A 22,821-nucleotide genomic window follows, 5' to 3' on the forward strand; every position below is an offset into this window, starting at 1 on the left:
AGTCAGGAACAGTCTTTATCTCACACCTATGTAAATCAGGAGTAACTGTGCTGAAGCTACAATAGTTTCACTGGTGTATATCAGGGAAGAATCTTGGTAATGGTATGCCTACAGTTACCGGGGATCAACACTGCAATCGATGCACCGGGGTCGATTTAGCGGGTCTAGTGAAGACCCTCTAAATCAACCACAGATCACTCTCCCGTCGACTCTGCTCACTCTACCGGAATGAGATGCGTAATGTAAGACAACAGGCGAGTTTCTCCCATCGACTCAGTGCAGTGCAGATACTGCAGTAAGTCGATCTAAGCTACATCGACTCCAGCTACGTTATTCATGTAGCTGGAGTTGCGTAACTTAGGTCAACTTACCCCCCCATAGTGTAGACCAGACCTAAGTCTCCCAGACAGTATCCCTTGGTAAAAGAGTCTAATTCTGGCCTGTTACACTGCTATAAGTCCACTGAAGTCAATGCAAGTATACCTGATCTACATCCATGTAAATGACCAGAATTTTTGGCTCTTAATTGGGGATTGAGGAAGTGAGTAAGACTAAGGCCCATCTTCCAAGTTGCAGTGTCTTCTTCAAAGCTTAGCCAGACAGTCGGCCATAGCAATCGTTCACCATTTGGTCCGTTCCTGCGGTCCAAACTCTGGTCCAAAGTTGTAGAGTTCATGTGGAAAAGAGGGGAAGTTTAGCAGAAATGCACTAACTATGTAATGGAGTGAAGGCGCAGCTGGATATGCCATGGCAATGTTCTGTCAGGGATACAACATAAAAAAAGAAAACTAGCTGCCAGTGCAACTATTTGATTATAAAGTTATTTTATAACTATCATCCCTTTGAGTAAATTAGTGAGAGATCTTTTTCTTTAATGTTTTGTGACATGCAAAAAAAAATCAGATATCTAATATTTCATGTAAGTGATTACATGCACCGCTTGCTCCTCCAGAACATAAATAAATACTAAAAAATGCCCGTTTATCTGGTACTGATTATGGTTTCAGTTCTGAGAAATACAGGAGAGATTAAAGCCCAGTACTTTGTGTACAGCCTGAGGCTCTTTCACGGTGGGAGGAGAGCTGTACCTTTGTTCCATGTACTGTTCCAAATTTCATAGATCTCTCTTTTGCTGCAGTCACTTACTGCCATATACAGATCACTCCAGTTCTCTGCACCAGCTTTGCTAAATGCTTGTTCTTATTAGTCTGAACAGTGGTAATGTGTTGTTGTGGGCTGCTGTGGGACATCTCTCTCTCTCCAACAGTACATCGTTTGCCAATCTACATGGTAGTGCATTGGTCTGGTGGCAGGGGGCACGCTGCTTGAGAGAATTAGGTTGTTGGGTTTTTTTAATCCGCAGCTATGATCCCCTTTAATCCCCTTAGGCCAAATTCTGCTCTCTGTTACACCGGTATAAATCTTGAATAACTTCACTTAAATTACTCCTGATTTACATTAGAATACTGTAGACAGACTGCCAAATTCTGCCTAGAACTTTTCATAAAATCTAAATAAAGAAAATTCACTCTGTCATTTTCAATTTCTATATTTTTATCGTACTATATTTGTGAATAAATTTTTTTTTTAGCATTTGTTCAAGTCTGAGGTATCCTTTATGTAACTTAAAGATATAACATACATATTACCTAGCTGAGACTGAAGTGCAGCTGTGCAACTAAACATAGCAACCCAGGCAACACAAAATTTCAAATCACCTTCCTCCTTCAACGGTCCACATATGTGGAGGAAAGATGCTTATTTAGAAAAGAGAAGGCCTGATTCACAAAGTTGTTATTCCCAGTTTTATGCCTGTGTAACTCCATTCGTTTCAATGGACTAAACCTGGTGAAGTAGATAAGAACGGCCATACTGGGTCAGAGCAAATTGTCAATCTAGCCCAGTATCCTGTCATCCGACAGTAGCCAGTGCCAGGTGCTTCAGAGGGAATGAACAGAAAAGACAATCATAAGTACAGGGATGACTGTGGCCCATACATTGAATCAGAGTATCCAGGACAGTTGGTCCAAAAGAAAGTAGGTCAAATTTTGCTCTCCACTGCAGTGGTTTAAATTCACTGAATTTAAGTTACTCTGCATTTAGACCAGCATTGAGAGTAGGATTTGGCCCACTGAATTAATTCCATTAATGCTAGATTAAGTTATTTAGGCACAGTTTATGGGTAGGGTCATCACAGGACTTCACTTACCTTGGAGGTACTGGCCCATAGAGAGTCATACAGAGGCTGCATGCTTGCTACCACACCCCTTTGCAGTTTACTACTTCCCTCTGTGTGACCAGGCAGTTCTGCTGACTGATGCGGTGGGAGATGGATGTGCCCCCTTTTGGCACCTTGCACTCCTGGAGAAATAGAGATAGAAGTCCCTCTGTATTTTATATATATATATATATATATATATATATATATAAAGTCATTGTTTTAAAGCACTTTCCATTTTAATGACCAACCTCTGCAATACAAAAACCACCATTAAAAGACCTCTGTTAGTTAAATACAACAGAACCGCACTAATTTGCAGTAATGATGGAGAGACCTATTGTCTATTACTGAATTTTGTGTATTAGCAAGTATGCCGATAAAGATAACAGACTTACAATTACTCTTGCTTTATTGTTAATTTTCAATGGATTAGGATGAAACTCTGCAATACAATAGCAAATGTTCTGCAACATATATATTTTTTTAAATAATGAAGCCTGGAGAGGACATTGCAACCTCTGCTAGTTAAATTTCTGAGGGGCAGGGAGTGCTGGGCAGTTTTTCTGGTACAGATTATGAAGCCTGGGGATTAGTGAACTGCATATTAATGAGGTCTTTTAACAGAATAAGGATTTGAGTATGGAGGACTTGAGATGCCTTATTGAAACCTAGTTTAGTCTATCACATTAACTTCTCTAACTATTGGTGATCCAAAAAGCAGCAGGCCCTTTTGTTTCCTATCCTTTACTCCTGCCATGTAATGCATAAATTCTGAAATAACATATTCCCACAGCTCTTCTCTTAGTACTAGGCACCATCACTTTGGTTCTGCACAGGAGGAGGAGAGAATTGATGTTGTCTAACAATGTTAAGAAATGGATAGCTATATCTGTCATGTCTTCTATGCCAGGCAGTAGGCCTACAATGACCTCTTTATCCCCCTAATATTCGTATTACAAGAGACTCTGGCCAAGATTGGGACTCTTTTGAGTTGGTCACTGTGTAAACACACAAAAGACAACCCCTGCCCATGAAGAATTTCCAATCTAAACAGACAAAGGGACTATGTTCTCCATTTTACAAACAAGGAACTAAAACAGTGATTCTGTGTGACCTTGAGCAAGTCACTTAAAGTCTGGATGAACTGGGAGTAGAACCCATATCTCCCAAATCCCATTTCCATGTCTGAACTCCGAGCTTTTGTTGAACACCAAAAGGAACTGGAAATTCATGTTGGTCCATCAGTTCTAAGTAATCCCTAGTTGGCCTCCTTGAATTAAAAATCATGGTACAGGAGGTAAAAAACAAAACAAAAAAACCCAACTGCTTAGCACAAAGTAAAGAAACTTAAACCAGACAAGACCATGAACTGAATTGCACAAATGGCTGTGCACTTGGTCACGTCTATTGCAACCAATGGGCCTGTGACTCACCTCTGTCCAGTCCAGACAGGAATATCATTTCCTGAATTGTTTGATGTATTAAGTCTTAGTGAGCAAGCCCATATACAGGGTCAGGTCTTCAGCTGTTGTAAATCAACTTACCTCCATTAAAGTCAAAAGACCTTTTAGTCAGTGGCGCTACACTGATTTACACCAGCTGAGGCTCTGACAGATAATCTGGATTTAAAATTGATGGGGCTGATTTTGCTCTCCCTTAGATAAGTGTAACTCTATTCACTTAAGTGGAGTTACTCCGGATGGAACTCATTGCACATGAGAGAAAAAGCATATCTAAAGTAAAAAGAAAAGGAGTACTTGTGGCACCTTAGAGACTAACCAATTTATTTGAGCATGAGCTTTCGTGAGCTACAGCTCACTTCTGATGAAGTGAGCTGTAGCTCACGAAAGCTCATGCTCAAATAAATTGGTTAGTCTCTAAGGTGCCACAAGTACTCCTTTTCTTTTTGCGAATACAGACTAACACGGCTGTTCCTCTGAAACCTGTCATATCTAAAGTGTGATCGTTCCTGTTTTAAGTCTGAAAGCTAGAGTCTGTCAAAATCTGTCTTTAAAAGAATTTTTGAGTAAAAGTAGCTTTTCAATGAAAAGTTAAAGGTTTCCTTTTGGTATGTGTTTCGACAAAAAAATTTTTGAAATGAAAAATTTCAAATTTTTCCAAGAGCTTCTCCTTCATTTCTGTGGGGAAAATCCCACTTTTTTCACTTAACTCTCCTCACCATTTTCTCCCACTTGGAAAAGAGAGAGAGAAATAAAAAGATAGTAAGTCTCCCACTCCCTCAGCCACACATACACCCTTTTAAAAATATATTTAAAATAAAACCCACAAAAAATTAATGAAAAATTTCAACTAAACTAAAATATTTTCTATTTTTTAGAATTTTCTTGTGGAACATATCTATTTTTTCTGTTCAATATGAATTTCACTTTTTTAGAAAGGCTTGACAGAGTTATTAAGACATAGTGGTATTCTCTATTAAACTACCTTCTGGAAATATCCCGTGAAATATCTCCAAGATTAATTTAATTAGGTAACATGACTGGGTCAGACCCTCAGCTGGTGTCAATCAGCATAGCTTCATCAGCATACAACTGCACAGTTTCCACTATACCTAAAATTCTGGCCCAAAATTTGAGAGACAAATATGGAAACAAAATAACTAGACATGTTTCTTTAAATGGGATTAAGTGAGCCTTGGGGATCCACGTTATAAAACAGAGTGGACAGTTAGTTATTCACTTCAGGCTACTGAGTAATAAAATATGTTTTAAACTGTGTTTGAGTAAGTGAACTCAGAAATAATTATATTTTATCAAGTCTGGTTTGTAGTCATTTGGCTTCATTCCTTCACAATAAGTAGATTCACTTAAACAATATGAGAAGAGGCAAGTAATTGCATATTTCTGGGTATACGGGAGTCTTGTGATGTCTCTGTGATAAAACTGAATGACCATTTGGCAAAGTTAAACAAAGCACAAAGTAAAGAAACAACCCTGGCACAGCGACTTGAAATTCTGCAGATATTGTCATTGGGCTAACTTAATATTTGAACTGTGCAAAACTCACTGCAGGCTAAATCATAAGTGTTCTATTTTCTAGCCCATTTACTGCTTTTTCGTAAGATGATGATTATTTTATATATTGCAACTCTGCCAGGAGACCCTGGAGATACTGCAGACTGTAAAATACTATATCTGGATTTCTCAGCGTCTGAAAAGGAGAAAAAAAAACAAATGTGTGGGATGGAATGTTTCCTAATGAAATATAATGTCCAAGTATTTTGTTCCTGTCTAGAAATCTTCTTATAAAGGGAATTGCTGTAATCTTAACACAAAAGAGCTCTTACTCTAGTGAAACTGGTTGATTCTGAAACTATGGATTTTGATGAACTATCATTCCCCTTTTTCTCTGTGTAGTTTATTTGAGTTACTTCTAATTACTGAGAGTGTTGATGCTATGTTGCTAACGTGGGCAGCTTTATAGAAGTTATCATGAACTTTAACTGCCCGAAGCATTAACTAAGATTACTGTGTCTCCAGCTTCCCTTTCCAGACTTAAATCTCTGTCCGGAGAGTGCTCTAACAGTCACTGGGAGAACTTTGGAAGCCTAGTTTTAATGTGCACTTTTTAGTAGCAACAGGGACCCAATTTTCAAAATCAGATGGGCACAATTCCGTGAGCAAAACTGTAGGTGAAATCCTGGGCCACTGAAATCAGTGGTCCGGTTTCAGAGTAACAGCCATGTTAGTCTGTATTCCCAAAAAGAAAAGGAGTACTTGTGGCACCTTAGAGACTAACCAATTTATTTGAGCATGAGCTTTCATGACTACAGCTCACTTCATCGGATGCATACCAGTGGGAGTTTGTACTATTGACTTCAGAGGAACCAAGGTTTCACCCATACAAGCACGTGCCTAATTAAATGTTCAAAATGGGTAAAAAGATACTCATGCATTAAACTGAGTGCAGATGCAGATAATCTACCTATATCCACAATTATGGTGTTGGAATGCACAAATTAATCACATTTAACTTTGAACGTTTGACTGAGAATAGTTTTGGCTTTGTTTGGGTAATAATTTAACTTTCAGTAACGTTTCCAAGATTTAAAATGTTTATATGGTGATCTCCAGTGGGCTTGGGTTGGAGCTCTTACATTTTTATGCAGCTTTAAAACAATGGTTAATTTAAGAATGTATTTTCTGTGCAGTTTGATGGTGGATGCAATGTCGAAATTTACTAGGACAATTAGAAAGAGAACCATAGACGGTATTAGTTTTAACAGCCATTTAGAATTACTCTATCTACATTCAGAAATTATAGAACATCTGGGGTAGAGGGAAGGTTCTGGAACTGGAGGAGTCTAGGCACGGAGACTGTGAGAGTTACAAAGAGACTGTAGGAGACTGAACAATGGTGATGTCCTTGTGTCTCAAAGAAATAAAGGGTATCATTAAAGTTAACTGGATTTTTGCCATTTTTTTCACTGGGAGATGGTCAAAGCTCTCAGAGCTAATCATTTTGTAAAGACCAGAGACTGAAGTTGGAACTGTAGACAGCATTTGCCAGGACGTACAGAGTGTTGGCCAGGGGATTTTATACCTGAACAAAATCCAGTGTATTCCAAGGTAAAGGGATTACAAGTATCTTAATCTGAAACTCAGTGACTGCAAATGGTTATTCTTCCAACTGTTTTATGACTCTTAAAGTTCAAGCTTCAGAGTAACAGCCGTGTTAGTCTGTATTCGCAAAAAGAAAAGGAGTACTTGTGGCACCTTAGAGACTAACCAATTTATTTGAGCATGAGCTTTCGCGAAAGCTCATGCTCAGATAAATTGGTTAGTCTCTAAGGTGCCACAAGTACTCCTTTTCTTTTTGCGAAAGTTCAAGCTGAAAGTGCTGCACTCCTTGTGTGGACATATGCTTTTAATTAACTAAATATATGTTCCCTAGCAGACGTCCTACACTTAGTAGAAATAGGTTACAGTGGAATTCCTTGCACAAAGTAGTCAGACCCAGAAGCATAAATCCAGTAAAATCCTACATTAGTGTTCTGAAAGCATAAATCAAAAGTTGTTCACCAAAACCACAGATGAAATAACACTGTATATCCTTCATCAGACACAAAGCAAAACCCAATGTTCCTCTTTTCTGTGAAGATAGTTTTAGAAAGTTAATTGCAGTCTTTCAGGATATAAAAGACAAGATGAACCTAGTTAGTATAATTCAGAAATGTTAACCTTCCACAGTCTTGGTCCATTTCTTTTCCTGTTAAGATTCCCACCACTTCTGCTCATCATTTCACATCAGCACTGCTCTACCAGTTCAAACTTATTTTAACTTTGAATTTTCTATAATCATTTAATGGCTTTTCCTGTATCTTGCCATTTAGTGTTTCTGATCACATGTTCATTGTTATGGAACATTCCCATCTTGATGTCACTAAGGTTTGTATTATCCCCTTCTAGGGAAATACCTCAGTGGGAAAGGAAATTATTGCATTTTCTGTGCTTTTGGGGAACTTTGTTACTACGTATTGTAAGAAAACATTGTCTAAATCTACAAAACTCCATAGGAGCAATTTATTATCATCATCATTTACATGATGTTGGTTCCTCAGTGACCCATTTGTTCCTTGTACTTCACAAACGTATTAAATAGACAGTCACTGCCCCAAACAGTTTAAATCAAGATTAAATCCCACACTCCCAACTTAATCTTGGCTTTTTATTGTGATGTCAAGGGTAGTTTTTCCTGAATATGGACTGGAAGAGTTAGCCTGAAGTTCTCTTTCATAGTGATGTTGTTTAGTTTGTGCTTAGGAGAGGATAACTGCTTTTCATGTAGTATAGTGCTTTGGAACTCACACAAAATGAAATGCCAGGCACTCAACTGGACAAGAGTAATGTTCATTCATCGTTTCAAAGACTGTTGAAAACATTCAGTGGGGAAACGCTGCTAGTTTTCAGGTTTACAGCCTCATGTTTGAGCTTATACAATCTACCTTGACAAGCTTTTGGTTTATGATGAATGTGAATTTGTTTAATTGAAAGATAAATAAATATTTCCCCATGATGAATTGCAACAGAGCTTCCCACTGAATTGCCACCTGGAGGATCTTGTGTCCAAGGTTTATGCTACAAGACTCATGTATAGAGGCAGGAAGATCCTATGTGGCGGGGGAGGGGGAGGGGAAGACTCATGCAATTAAAGGGTTGACATATTAAGTAGTGGTAATTTGAGCCATTAAATAAATCAGGATATATCCTCTTGAGTGTAACACTAGGTTATGACTGTTCATGATCATAATCAGAGGGGGAGGATGAAAAACACATTTTGACCCAAATCGTCCACCAGGAACTGAAACATGACTGAATTTAGAACATTTATATGGTCTCCAATCTCCATGTAATGCAGATGATCACTGCATCATAGTCTCTACCCACTGGCTCTCCCCTTATCCCAGCTGCAAAAACTTGATATGAGGAGATAGCATTTTCTCTCTGCTCCCACCCCACCTCCCCTGTTGTAATCCTCTGCTCTCTGAAGCAGGAAGCCTAAGCCGATGCTTCACTGGGAAGGAATGTCTTGTTATTAAGTTACTTTAAAAAGTGTGCGATAAACACACTCTAACTAAATAAATGGCTGACCACTTGCCAAAAATACATGGCAACATAACACACCTCTCTAGCTGAAAAAAGTGCAAAAAGTTCATTCTATTAACAAAAAAAACAAAAGAAGAGCTGCAGCATAAGTTGTTTGCTGGGGCAGTTTTCAATGACATTAGATGTGAAAAGGAATAGTTGGAGATTTGTCCTCTGTATTTTTGATAGGTCTGAACCAAACACCTCTGCACTTTAGGGTCCATACGTTAAAATTTAGGTCCATACGTTACAATTCAGATCTCTTTAATGGACTGAGTTGGAACACTAATCATGAACATCACCTGAGCTTTGGGTCTATTCAACATCAGATCCAAACTTTGACTCTGGTCCGGAGTAGTATAGTTATGCTATTTCCTACCATTCAAGTCAGATGTATGTTATCTGGTGTATAATGTGACCACTGTATAGAAGAATTTATTTTATCTAAAGGATTTTGCACGTCTCTTTCTCACCTTGAACTTATGACATCATGAAATATGCCCAGGTTTTCTTTGTTTCTGCAGTACAATGAAGAGTCTGCTCTGGAAGGGAGTTTGTGTCGTGGTTAGAGACTAAGGCCATGTCTACACTACAGAGTTTTGTCGACATAAAGTAGCCTACGTTGATCTAACTATGGAGATGTACACGCTGCAATGCTCCTCCTGCTGCTTTAACTCACCTGCTGCTCCAACGTAATAGAGCCACCTCAGTGAGGGACATAGAGCTTATGGCGATGCAGTGACGCAGTGTCGGTGTAAACACTGCCTTGCTCACATCACCTTTGACGATGGTCTTCAGGAGGTGTCCTACAATGCCCACTGTGACTGCTCTGGTCACTGTTTTGAACTTCGCTGCCCCGCAGCCATGTACACAGGTGAAGGCCCCTCCACTCTTAATGCCCTGGGAAGTTTTGATCTTGCTTTTCCTGTTTGCTTGGTGTGGCAAACTCCCATAGCAACTGCCCAGCTGAGCATGCCAGTTCCATGCCGCAAACGCGCCCCTGCCTGGAGTCTGCGGGAGGTGGTGGATCTCCTGGGTGTGTGGGGAGAGGAGGCTGTGTAGCCACAGCCCTGCTCCAGCTGAAGGAACTTGCTTGGGGCATGGAGGAGAAGGGCTACGAGAGGGACACGCAGCAGTGCCGTGTAAAGTCAATGAGCTGTGGCAGGCATAGAAGCATACTGGGTTTACAATGGCACCCTGGTGCCAGGCCCACACTCAGAAGGGGCCCTGTCCCGTCCCACTCTGCGCACCGAGGCCCCGCTGGCTCCTCTCTGCCCCCTATCACCGCCCACCAGCTCCTCTCTGCCCCCTGGCCAGACCCCAGTGCAGCGTCAGCTCCAGGCAATCTCTGCTGCCCACCACCTGTGGGATCCCGCCTGCCTCTCAGAGCCAAGCCGCCAGTGTCAGCCAGTGGATGGGGTGGGCACTGAGGGGGGGCTTGGCAGGGCCCCTCCAGGCAAGTGGCCTGGATGATCACGCCACTCCCGAGGGGCTGGAGCAATTCCCTGCCCTGGGACCAGGACTGGCCCTGACCATGCTGCTAGCTCAGCCCGGCGGACACAGTCACCTCCCAGCTGGGCTGATGAGTGCGGCCAGGGGCCAGGGTGTGGGGGAGTGGATCTCTGGGGGGGCTGGAGGGGGGGTGCTGGGTAGTGGGGAAGGTCTGTGAGTGTTGGGGTGCTGGGAAGTGGGGGGCGCTGTGTAGTTGTGGTGGTGGGGCTGTGGAGAAGGGCAGTGGGGGAGGTCTGTGTGTTGAGGCGGTAGAGAGTGGGGATTCTGTGTAGGGTGCTGGGCAGTTGTGGTGGTTTTCTGTGCATTTGTGGTGGGGGGCCTGTGGGGGGTGCTGGGCATAGCGGGGTGAGGGGCTGCTGGGCATAGTGGGCCCGGGGGTGCTGGGCAGGGGGGTGGGGGCTGTGTGGTGCAGTGGGGGCCAGTGTACATCTGGCAGCTGCCAGTTTGTAAACAGTGCTCTCGCACTAGGCTAGGCGGACAGGGCCACCCCCACCATCCCATGCCTCACTGCCCCTGGCCGGCCCCTTGCTCCAGAGACTGACCTCCCCATGCTATGCACCATTGCCCACATGGGAGCCCAGAAATATGTTTTGTGTTGGGCCCACAAAATGTTAACCTGGCCCTGCACAGCAGAGGGCTAGGGAGGCAAATACTTGCCTCTGGTGCAGAGCTGCAGACGTCCTGCTTCTACAAGACGGGGGCTAGGGTCAGGGTGGAGGTGAATAGCCTCCTCTTTCCCTGTCCTTGAGCTCTGCTTACAGTCTTGTGTTCATAACGCACAGCACAACACTGAGGAGCCGTGTGGGATCCAGGCTTTCTGACAGAGATGGCTGGCTCACAGGTTACCAGGGCGGTTGAAAAGCGGCTGGAAACCTAGTAGGATACCCACAGAATGAGAGGATTGAGAAACCTGCCCCCATGAGGCATTGCAAACCCTTCCCAAAGCACCCTGCGGCCAGTGGAATAGCTGCCCATGGTGCACTGCTCTCTGCGTTGATTCAAGAGCTGCTACTGGGGTTGTGCTCTGCTGACACAAGGAGCGTAGCGTAGACATGCAACAGCATGTTTAATTACAGGTTTAATTACAGCTGTGGCTGTACATCAACTTAACTTAAGTCGACTTATCTTTGTAGCGTAAGACTGGAAATCTGAACTTCTTGGGTTCTAAATCTGAATGTGTTCTACTCACTGTCCCCTAGAGCAGGTCAATTAACCTGTATGCCTCAGTTTCCCCATCTGGAAAGTAATAATAACAATAATGACCTATCATACAGGCATGTTTAAGGTCCAATCCTACAACCCTTGCTCAAACTGAAAAGTTCCTTAACTCTACAAATTGTCTCCTTGAAATTAAACAACTCCTCACAGAGTGAGTAATGCTATTCAGTATAAGTAAAGAATCAGATTAAGTTGATTAAGTGCTTGGAGATCCCTGGATGAAAGATGCTATGTACATTTAATGTGTTCATCATTCAAAGTTGCCTTGTGGAATATGTTCCTAGTCTGGGACCTTAGGAACATTTGTGCGGATTTCTTTTTAAAAAGAAGTAAATATAAGGTGAAATGTTCCTTTGATTAAATCAAGCAGTCTCTTTTTTTGTTGTCTTGATGGCTGATTCCCATTCCAGGAGCATCTTGACAGAGATTATAATGAAGCTGGGATAACTGCATAATGGGAGAAAAAAAGTTTTATCATCTGAGTGGGAATTCCCCATCGAAGCTATGTGATGCAGCAAAGCCGAGAGGCTTGGCAGGTCTGGACAGTGTTACATAACACATCATAAATGCTCTGAAATGCACTTTCTAAGGTCAGATAAACTCAATCAATTCCAAAGTGATGCTCCACAAACATTCCGAAAGAAATGAGTGTTACCAAAGGCAAGACTGTTTTTTGAAAGTGCTTAGCAATCTCGATTTATCAGAATTTCCAATAAATATGAAGCAGTGTGGTACTGAAATAGGACAACATTAACATGCAAACTGACTGCCCAATGACAGTTTTAACAGGCTTCAACTGGTAAATGTTCAACTGGTATGTTTGTTGCATTTTAAGCAGTATTAGTAATTGTTTTCACACATACACCTCATTTTAAGTTTTGAACTCGCTTGTGACTGTGATATTTTTTCTGTCAATACCTAGGACCTCAATCTCAACAAGTGTAAGCATGTAAACTTTGTGTCGTTAGCACAAGTGACAGCTAGAAGCATAACTTAACTAGTCTACTGGTGATCATTTCATAAGAGACCTCCTCCAGCAACACTCAGTATAGATCACCACTTCCCCACAAATTCTTGTGTTCAGCCCTCACCAGCATGGGAGAAGAAAGAACAGTATAACTGGGTTATTAGGATGGAAATCCAGGCAAGTGACATGGGGCCATAGTACCACTAATTTCTTGTAAAATCTGGTATGGAGTAGATGTAGGGGCCATAATTTTAAGCATTGATTTTTAAATGGGATTTTAAGCACATGCTCAAGTGTTTTCCTGAATCAGGGTCCAGAGTCTGCATCTAACATTCTATGAGTTGCCACAAAAAAGTGACCTTCCGTGTGAGAAACTTGTGCTCACAGGTATCATCAGCAAAAGGCATTTGTGAGAATGGTGAATTAGTTGTGACCACCGTATATAACATTGAAGAAGCTTTGATCTGCAATGTGCCGGGAGGGGGAAGAGGAGGAGCAACATCTGAAGGCAAGGTTAACTACACAGTGAAGAAGCAGGGATAATGCTGGATTGTACTTTGCAATGTCCTTTGTGGTATCTGTCCTATATGTTTAGCTGGCATTGGGTTGGCCTGCAGGCAGGTTCCACAGCACAGGGTTGGTGCAGCTGTGTGTCCACGTTACCAGTACACTCCAACATACAATCTCTGGCCAGCCTTTCCAACACTCAGGGCTGCAACCATATTATGGCTGCTTCCTGCACAAGCAAGCTGTCATGGGGAAAATGTCTCCCCTATCTGTGCACCCAGGTGCGTAATTTAGTCTTTGGTATTAGTTAATGCTGTCCATAACTTCACACCACTAGGACAAGGGTCTTCACAATTTGAAGAAGCCTCCTTTATCCTGTCAGAAGGTGGAAGAAGCAAATTTCAACTTATGATGGAAGGTACCCACAAATATTTCAGCATCCAGAAAGGAGAGGCACTTTGGAGAAAATGAGAAAAATACCCTTTTTTAACTACCCCATTTCCTGAGCTGGTATTCCTCTGCCTAATAAAATCCTATTGTAAAGGAACAGTTGGGTAGTAGGAGAGACTACAAACTAGCTACAATATCCAGGTTTTACTGAGAATTCTCAACTAAAATGGTGTCATCAGGCAAAAGTGAGATTTGCTAGGTCTGCAATGAATCTTTGCCCTCTTCACAGGTTAAAGAAATTAAGGTCACCTGAATGAATTCAGGGAATTTTTTTATGACAATGCAGGACACACATTTGTCTTCACAACATTTCTAAAATCTAATATTAAAGTTGTTCAACGTAGGGAATAAAATCTGATGCGTGCACTTCTCAAGTACAAAAAAAAACCCATGAAACTGAACTTCCACAGTCTTGGATATTTCACCATGTTTTTCATTTGGTTTTTTTAGTATGTTCTCTAATGCTGCTACTAAGGAGATTTTTAAAATGATTTTAGGATCAAAAATAAAACATTTCAAACTGACAAATCCAGCTGAATTTTTTTCCTTTAAAATTTTCTCTATAAAGTCCCTACACCCTAGTTTTATTATATGACCTACAGATAGGAATACAACATTCTGGAATATTTTCAAATGTATATTTATAGAGTTGTTATATTTCCTCTCAGTGAAAGTATGCATATTCCTTTGAGAGCAATTCTAAGTGGTACAGTATAAAGCAAAATTATTTTGAACTCAGCTTACAGTGTAAAGGTTAAGTATACTAGTTTCTCAGTCTGTCTGCTCCTGCTCTTATTGAATTCAGCTGGAGAAAGATGGGGCACCAAATCACTGTGCATAAAACAGCTGAATGGGTAGAAACCAGAAGGATGGGGAAATAAGGATGAATTCTCTGCATATTTAGGCTCTACTGCTGCTCTCACTGGCTTGCAGAATGGGACCCTTAGGAAATTCATCCTAGCATGGGCAACTCACCCCTGTCTGCATGGCACTTTACCATAGCCCCTTCACAAAGAGGGTTGGTTGGGCTCCAACCCATGTCGGAATTTACACAAAGGTGAATGACTCTGTTGCAGATATTAGTCCACAGCCCTCCCCCTGTGATGTGTTAACTCACAAACACCCCTGGTTCTCTCCAGGGAACATTAAATGAACAGTCCCATGTGTCCTAAGAAAACAAGGTTGAGTCTCTGGTTCTAGGTCCTGTTGGCCAAGGGCCTCTTGGACTGAATTCTAAGCAGAATGTGTTCTTCTCTGGAACCCAAGGCTTCTCCTATGGCCCCCCAATTGTCTCTTAAAAGTCTTTTTCCTTAACAAGGTGCATCTAGTCATTCCCTTCAGGACTGACAGTCCCTGATGTATACAGTGTTGTAGCTGTGTCAGTCCCAGGATATTAAGGAGACAAGAGGGTGAGGAAATATTTTGTTGAGTTCAAATATCCAACTTGAGTTGGTTAAGCTTTCAAGCTACACACAGCTCTTCTTTCTGGGAAAGGTACTGAGAATGTCACAGGTAAATACAAGATCGGACAGATAGTTTAGAATAGTAATTATCACATATGCTAAAAGAAAAGGAGTACTTGTGGCACCTTAGAGACTAACCAATTTATTTGAGCATAAGCTTTCGTGAGCTACAGGTCACTTCATCGGATGAAGTGAGCTGTAGCTCACGAAAGCTTATGCTCAAAAAAGATGCCACAAGTACTCCTTTTCTTTTTGCAAATACAGACTAACACGGCTGTTACTCTGAAACCTGTCACATATGCTAAGGGACTATTCAAGGTGAACTGGCCTGCCAATACCTCTGTAGTTATAGGACAAAATACGGGGTTACAGATTGTTGTAATAAGACATAAATCCAGTGGCTTTATTGAGACTATGATTTTTAGTGTCTAGCAAAGTTGTGAATTTAAGCTCTCAGGCTCATCTTTTGACAGTGTTGTGCAGGTTCCCTTTGAAGACAAGGACGTATAGGTCAGCTATAGAGTGATTATTTTGTGAAAAGTGTTCAACCACAGATTATAGGGTGTTTTCATCTTTTATCATTTTCCTGTGTGAGAGCATAGTGGTTGTCTGGTTTCACTCACATAATTGTTATTAAGGCATTCAGTACACTGGATGAGGTACACTGCGTGTTGTGATAGGTATGTGTAGGACCCACAGATCTTGACAGGTGTGGTGTTAGGGGGATGCTGATCACTGGAGATATGTCTTCAACTGTTGTTCTGGCATTTTTTTCCTCTTGTGAGGAAACCTACCACCTCTTCCTCCCCAAAGTTGGCTACAGGAGCCATAAGGACTCTCACATAGGCAGATGTGGGGCAGGGGTTGGGTGGCTGTGGGCCAATCAGAGGAGTCACTGTCTCCTGCATTCAAGATAGGTGTGTGTGTGTGTGTGTGTGTGGGCCAATCAGAGGAGTCACTGTCTCCTGCATTCAAGATAAGGGTGTGTGTGTGTGTGTGTGATTAGTTGTATCCCTCCACCACAAATCTAATTAATTTGGGCTTCATGTGTAGAGAGAGGGATTTCACCTTTAGACACCCTTTGAAATATGTGAAAACCTTCAGTCTGCCAAGCTGAACTGGAATCTTCTGAAAATAGATGGTTGTGTTGCCCTGGTATTATCTGTTCCAGCTCCAGCCACAACCAGGAAATGCAGAAGCAAGAGAGAGAGAAATTAAAGAGAGAAGTTGGCTGAACAGTTTTGAACTTCCAGTAACATCTGGTTTAAGTTCAGTTTAAAAGTCTGGATTGTCCAGCCCTGCTTTTCTCCCCTGGAATAAAAAAAAAAAACAAAAAACCGTTCTCTGCATCTATACTGTTAATAGCTGAGCACTAAATCTTGAGATTCTTATTCAGTTTTTGCTCAGTCCTCAGTTGGACAAAAATCCCTTAGAAGTCGATGCATTTGACTCAGTAAGGTTCAGGATTTGGCCCAAAGTGCTTGGAGGTACTTGAAATGATATTATGCCTGCTCCTCAGACTCAATACATTCCCTGTGTACTGAGCTGGCAGCATTAAGGGGCCATAAAGCTCGTTTAACCAGCTATTTAAGAATTCTCCCGGCACAGTGCATTCCACTGCACTACCTGAACCCTGTGAATGAGTGTACCTTGGTGCAAACTACTTCATCGTGCTTTTAGCCAATGAGACCCCTGTTCTGATAGTAATTTGATGCACTCCCTTTTGGGCAGCACAGCTCCGTAGTGTGGGGCTGTGTATGAATCTCAGAACCTGGTTGTGTAGCAGGTTAAATGGAGTTTCTCAAAATTGAAAATTTCTGCAATAAAAATTTCCTGAAAAAACAACCACCACCTTTTGTGGAATTTTTTCACTTTTCCATTGGGAATGCTGAAACAAAACTTCATTTTAGGTCCAATTGACCTTAATCAAAATATGTCAGACTGTTGAACTGACCTGAAACATTTCCTTTTCCGTCAGTTCAACACTAAACTGCATCTCCTTAGGACGGCACGTTGCAGTTCAGAATGCCTGAGGCCCCCATTCTGTTCTATGGGATGAACTCCTGGGAGAAAAAGAACACATCCACTAGTGTAAGAACTTCAGGGTTTTATTCCAATATTCCAATATCTATTTTCTTTATAAAATTTCCCCTAACATATTTGCCAGGTGTGGAAATGCAAACAAAGCCTCTCTAACATCCAGGGAATGGTGTACCCAGGTGCTTATTCAGGCAAGATTGTGCCTTAAGGTACAGCCTAAAGCAAAGGCTGACTAGTGAGCTGCATCAAACCTCCCAGACACATTGCTTTGCTCTTACTCCTGTAAATGCAACTAGAGGCTTTTGTAATGGCTACAATCTTTTTTTATAAATACCAATCTAAAAACTGTGAATGCTCCAGAGAAGACCAATTTTCCTATATACTAACAATAGCACACACACATGAATAGCATTTGCAGTTATGCTAGCAAGGACCACACAAAAAATACAAATACAAATAAAAAATAAATATAAGATGGAGTCAGGAAAAAATATCCTGCCCAGAATATCATTCTACAATTAGTCAAGACAGTTATAGGGTGGAGTTTTCCGTCTGCTGAAATATCTATTGTAAGCCACAGTTGTTGACAAATTAGCAGACAACACAGACATTTGTGGCCAAATTCTATCCTTAGTTTTGCCTGTGCAACTTCGTTGATTTCAGTAGTGTTGGATGGATGTAACTGGCTTGCAGTCTGTTCCAGAACTAAATTGGCCTGTGGCCTATGGACAAGAATCCTAGGTGTTATGAAGTCTTAAATGTGTTCAATGTTGTTTATGCTAGCCCTAAGCACCTGATTTGACAAAATTTTGTAATGCTAGCCCAGTATCTAAAAGCCACTTGCACACATTTTTGTTCTTTTAGTATCTTTTCATTGAAAATTGCATTTGATGACATTACAACAACACCCTCTGGGTACATATTAGTACTGGCTCGCTTCTACAGGAGTCCCTCTTAGCTCCCAATAATGAAGTTCACAAATCACTGGCCTAAAAGAAGTCAGTTCTACTTACAACACCAGCATTTAGATTGGAAATACAATAGCTACAGAATGCTTGTCTTATGTGCAGATTGTGCCTTGGGGCCTGATCCAATGCTCATTGAATTCAGTTTGAAGGTTTCCATTGACTCCAATGAAAATTGGGACAGGCCTTTGCTCCTTTTAAGTGTCCACACATCATAGTATGGTTGTCCACTGTATCTGACGATGATGTCACGCCATCACGTGTGTTCTCATGTGGCCATATAGTCTGAGCCGTGAGGAGCAAGATCACAAACAGATGTCACACAGGTTCCCACTAAAACTTGACCCTTTTTCAATAAGTTTTTCAGGTCTGTCTTCCTCAAAGTGTTTACAATCTTTATTGATAGCTGCTCTCCATTCAGGTCTGTCCTTGTCTGTCTTTGAAGTTATCCATATTTACGCTGTATGAGGTGAAATTCTGCTTAAGGGTGCTTTTGAAGCCTTTTCGTTGACTGCTTCTCTTGCGCTTTCTGAGCTTCAGCTTGTCATAGAACACACCTTTTGGGTGTCCATCATCACCCATTCTGAAAACATGACCTATCCATCTAAGCTGAGCTTTCATGATCATTGCCTCCATGCTGGTTCTTTTTGCTCTTTCAAGGATATTCATGTAGAAACACACAGTAAAAAGTGCTTTACGTATACTGCATTGAAGATGATAGAAGATAAAAATTCAAGGGGTCAAGCTAGAATCCAGGCCCAGAGAGTCAGCAGTTCTCTCTCTGCTCCAGCCAGTATCTCCAGTGATCTTATGTACACAGAACAGCAGTTAGAGTTTTTGTAGCTTCAGTTCTCAAGCATGTTAGAATAATGCAAAAGTGCCATACTATAGTCATTGAAGTACATGTCAAATGACTAAGCAAATTATACGAAAGTAAAGGACTGCATCTGCCAGACTTTGCATATGCTACGCTACAGTACAGCTCAGACAAAGAACTGGGACTTTACTGAACATATAGGGCCTGACCCAAACTCCACTGAATTCAGTAGAAAGACTCCTATTGACTTCAGTAGCCTTTGAAATCAGACCCCTAACCCATTTTTATTAGAGGTGATCGAAACTTTGTCAGAATTTTTCAGACAAAAATAATTTTAAAAATCTATCAAACCAAAATTTCATGCTTCCTTTTTGTGAAAATGTTTGGTTTTCTCATGAAAAAAGGGAAACTTCCACACATTTTTTTTTTTTTGAAATTTCACGGAAAATATATCACTTTCCAACCAGCTCTTGTTTGTTTTGTTTTCCATTAAAGTGACTTCATTTGGAGCATAAATTAGATTTTTCTGCCACTAAATACAAGAAGCCTGTTACAATAAAGCATTATAAAATTAAAAAACACTATCCGTTCATTGATTCTGACTGTTCATTGCTTCTGATTTGTGATCAGGGAACAGTTATTGAAATGGAAACTGTCAGGCAATAGGATCAAAATAATTTAGTCTTTGATAAAAAGACGTAGGGGTAGGCAGCAGAATTTTATAAAACCTAATGTGAATACAAATATTCTCATGAACATGTTTTCTATGTGGGGCTGGCAAGAATAGATATTGATATTGCCACATTGAACAGTTACCTGGAGTAAGTTCCCTACAAATACCTATTACCAAATTTGATCATGCATCACATCTGGACAAGGTGCACCTGTGGAAAGTTGCTTTATGGTTACAAAATTCTGTGATGAGCTCATTATTGCCAACCCTAAGGATTCAGAAATCATTAGGCAGCCCTCAAAAATGAGATTTTTAAAAAGTCAGGCTCTTTTGATTTGCCTTCTGGTTTTTAAGCCTTAGATTTTCTCCATAACCATGAGGATTAGAAATTTACTTTTTAACATTCAGAACACAGATGCATTTACTCACATGACTCCAGGAGCTGGGGCTTTAAGAAAAAAGTATAGTGAGACTTACAATAAAATTATGAGATTTGTCAATGATATACACAGATTTCCTTTGTGACAAGCCAAATAAACTGAACCATTTAAAGTGTGATTTAAGTTTCTTTTTCAATTAAATGTTCTCCTGTGGTGGTGATTAACCAGTTTCTCAGCACAGTCATGGTTATTGTCTGAAAGCTGGTAGGTGAAAATGATTAGTCTAATTTTTGGAATTCATTCAGCTTTAACAGTTCAACTACAGAGCATATGGCTAAAAGCAAGTTAGATTTTAAAAAGTGACTTAGTTTAATTTTCTAAGATGTTAATAATTTTAATTAATTTAATTTTAATTATTAATTAATTATTAATTAAAAATAGTCTTTACAAAATATAGCTAACTATCTCTGTGGCCAAATATAGCAGATTCACAAAGGCATTAGATAATGGGATAAATAAGAGTATCCAAAATTATAATAAATATGTATATGTTTTGGAAGAAATATAAATGTTCCTCATGCTTCTGAGCTTAAGCCAACCTTTACTGAGGGTAAGGAAGAAACCTTTGGGCAGGTTATTCCATAACTAATTACTGTAGGGTTTCCTGCACTTTCCTCTGAAGCATCTGCTACTGGCCACTGTTGGAAATAAGGGACTGGACTAAATGGACCAGTGGATTGGCCCAGTATAGCAATTCCCATGTTCATGTCTATTCCCCTTATTTTTGCATGTTTATACTAAGATTTAAGCTTTTTAAATATCCTGTTCTCTTGAATTAGGTTTCAGAATCATAGTTCTACTTTCATGCAGGGCAGCATCTGGCACACTGCTAACGAACTTCATACATATTACATTTTTATGATGATTGCATTACTAGTAAAAATAAAAATCCATACCCCCTTATCAGTACTGAAGGACAGGATTCTCTGGATTGTTTTCCTAAGACTAATGATCTCCAATTGTGTAAAACAAACCATATTCTCAAGCCCTGGAGCAATTGTGCTTTGCTTCAAAGTTCTGATCAGCAACAGTGCTAATGAGAGAAGCTATTAAGAAGCATATAGATTCTGTGAATGTAAGACACCCCATGCTTAAAGTAAGAGTTGTTCTCTATGTATATGTGGGAATTATAGTGATAATTCTGTCTATTCAAATTCTCTCTGCAGTTTCATTGAACAGGGTATGCTTCCCTTTGTCCACTAAAGTAAAGTGTAATGTTGCTTTGTACTAATAAGGCCTGACCCTGCAAGGTACTGTGAGGATCCTGAGACATTGTCAGCACAGTCAGCTTTCTTGACATTAATGAGAGTTAAGAGTAATCAATATGTTGCCGGACCAGGGCCTCTAATAAATGTCTTTTTCTACACCGAAGTGGTTGCATCAAACTGATGGATGAATTTGCCCCCGTGTAGCCATGTGCCTATCACAAAGCACCTTCAGTAGGAAACACCCTATACAAAGCTGGAAGAATACCTCAAATGTTTCTCTAAAAATATTCACTTGAATAAAAGCTGAGATCAATCTGAGTAGATTTACCCTCAGCAAACTCCAGTCAAGGGTAATGTTTATCTAGTAAATGAATAAAAACTGTTAACCAGACGGTATATGTCTCAAAAGCAAATAACACCTTAAATGTTGATAACCATGCGACCCACCAAAAATAATGAACACCTCAAAATTTAAACACCAAATATGCACAACGTATGGCTTGTGAACAATCTACAGACTAGATTTATTGGAATCTATGCCCCTGCCCCATTCTGCTAGTGCGGCCAGTATTGCACCATTGTCTGCTTCTCCCCAAATCTTCTTTTTTTTTCCATGCCACACCTACACATGGTAAGCTTTTCCTGAGGTGAAGTGCAGAGCCACCTTGTGCTCCTTTAAATCCCTCATGAAGAGCCACTGTGTTGGTAGGTCTTGAGAAGGGAACAGAGAAGGAAAATTCTGTTCCCAATCTGCTTTATGAAATACAGGGTGCTTGGTACCCATGTCTGAAGTGCATGAATTAAAAATTCTGAATGACTGAGTCATTTTCAAGCCTCACATAAAGACTTTAGACAATCTATGGTTCACTCATAGCACAAACAAAGAGAACTTTACCTGATGGAGCTGTTCGCAGTAGGCTCCTGTGACTTCTTTTATAACCCTCTTCCTACGTAAGTGGATACCTGGATCTTTTCAAGTGCATCCCATTTAAGAGGCAGCAAACAGCTTCTGTGGCTGCTAGACAACTGATCCCAGTTGTACAGGAGAACGGGCAGGGAAAACTTCTTAAAGATAGGAATCAGTCTGTGGAACACTCCCAAATGTTTTCCTATGTTGCTAAGCCACAGTGAGTTGGTCACCCCCACCGTTTTTGTGATGGCTAGAAGAAACTAGCTAAGTAATCTACTTTTCTCATTGACTTACCACTGGACTGTTTACTTATGTAGAGGGAAGAGGTGAAGTGTCAACCAAACTTTGAGATGGGGACCAATCACCATCCTGCTTTTAAGTTATATTCCTTGCCTCACCACTTGTCTCTTTACTGTACTCTCTTCATGGAAGGGACAGAACCTTCCTCTGGACTTGAAGATTGCTTTACACATTTAAATAATACATTTTGCTAAAACTGGCTCATGGACAATTCACAAACAGCAAGACATAGCTTACCACAAACTGTTCGCTGTGAGTTCAAGTGCTGTACAAATTCAAGATTGTTATTGTGGATAAGAACTGATGCAATATTCAAGCACTTGAGTTGCAGGCCTTTATAGGAATTCTCATTTCCTGTCTGCTTTCCATCCTCATTCATAACTTTTACACTGTCTCTGATTTCCAGGTTTAAAATATGTTAAAAGCACAATGGCAAAGAACTGCTCGTCCCTTGCTTCCATTACAGTAAAGTTGAACCCATTAAGTAACAGTTGTTGAGTAGTGAGGATTGGCCACAGATCACTC

The 22,821-nt window shown here is 40.7% G+C and overlaps 1 long non-coding RNA gene across 1 annotated transcript; it reads right to left on the minus strand.

Moving 5' to 3' along the window:
• Positions 1-2,215: 2,215 nt before the first annotated feature.
• On the minus strand, positions 2,216-22,205 carry LOC142068623 (uncharacterized). Its single transcript, XR_012664501.1, has 3 exons — positions 21,982-22,205; positions 16,898-17,006; positions 2,216-2,361 (listed from the first exon to the last, which is right to left on the minus strand). It is a non-coding gene; the product is annotated as an uncharacterized LOC142068623 (long non-coding RNA).
• Positions 22,206-22,821: the final 616 nt, after the last annotated feature.

Source organism: Caretta caretta, chromosome 12 (genome assembly GCF_965140235.1).
Source record: "Caretta caretta isolate rCarCar2 chromosome 12, rCarCar1.hap1, whole genome shotgun sequence".
Lineage (NCBI taxonomy): Eukaryota > Metazoa > Chordata > Testudines > Cheloniidae > Caretta > Caretta caretta.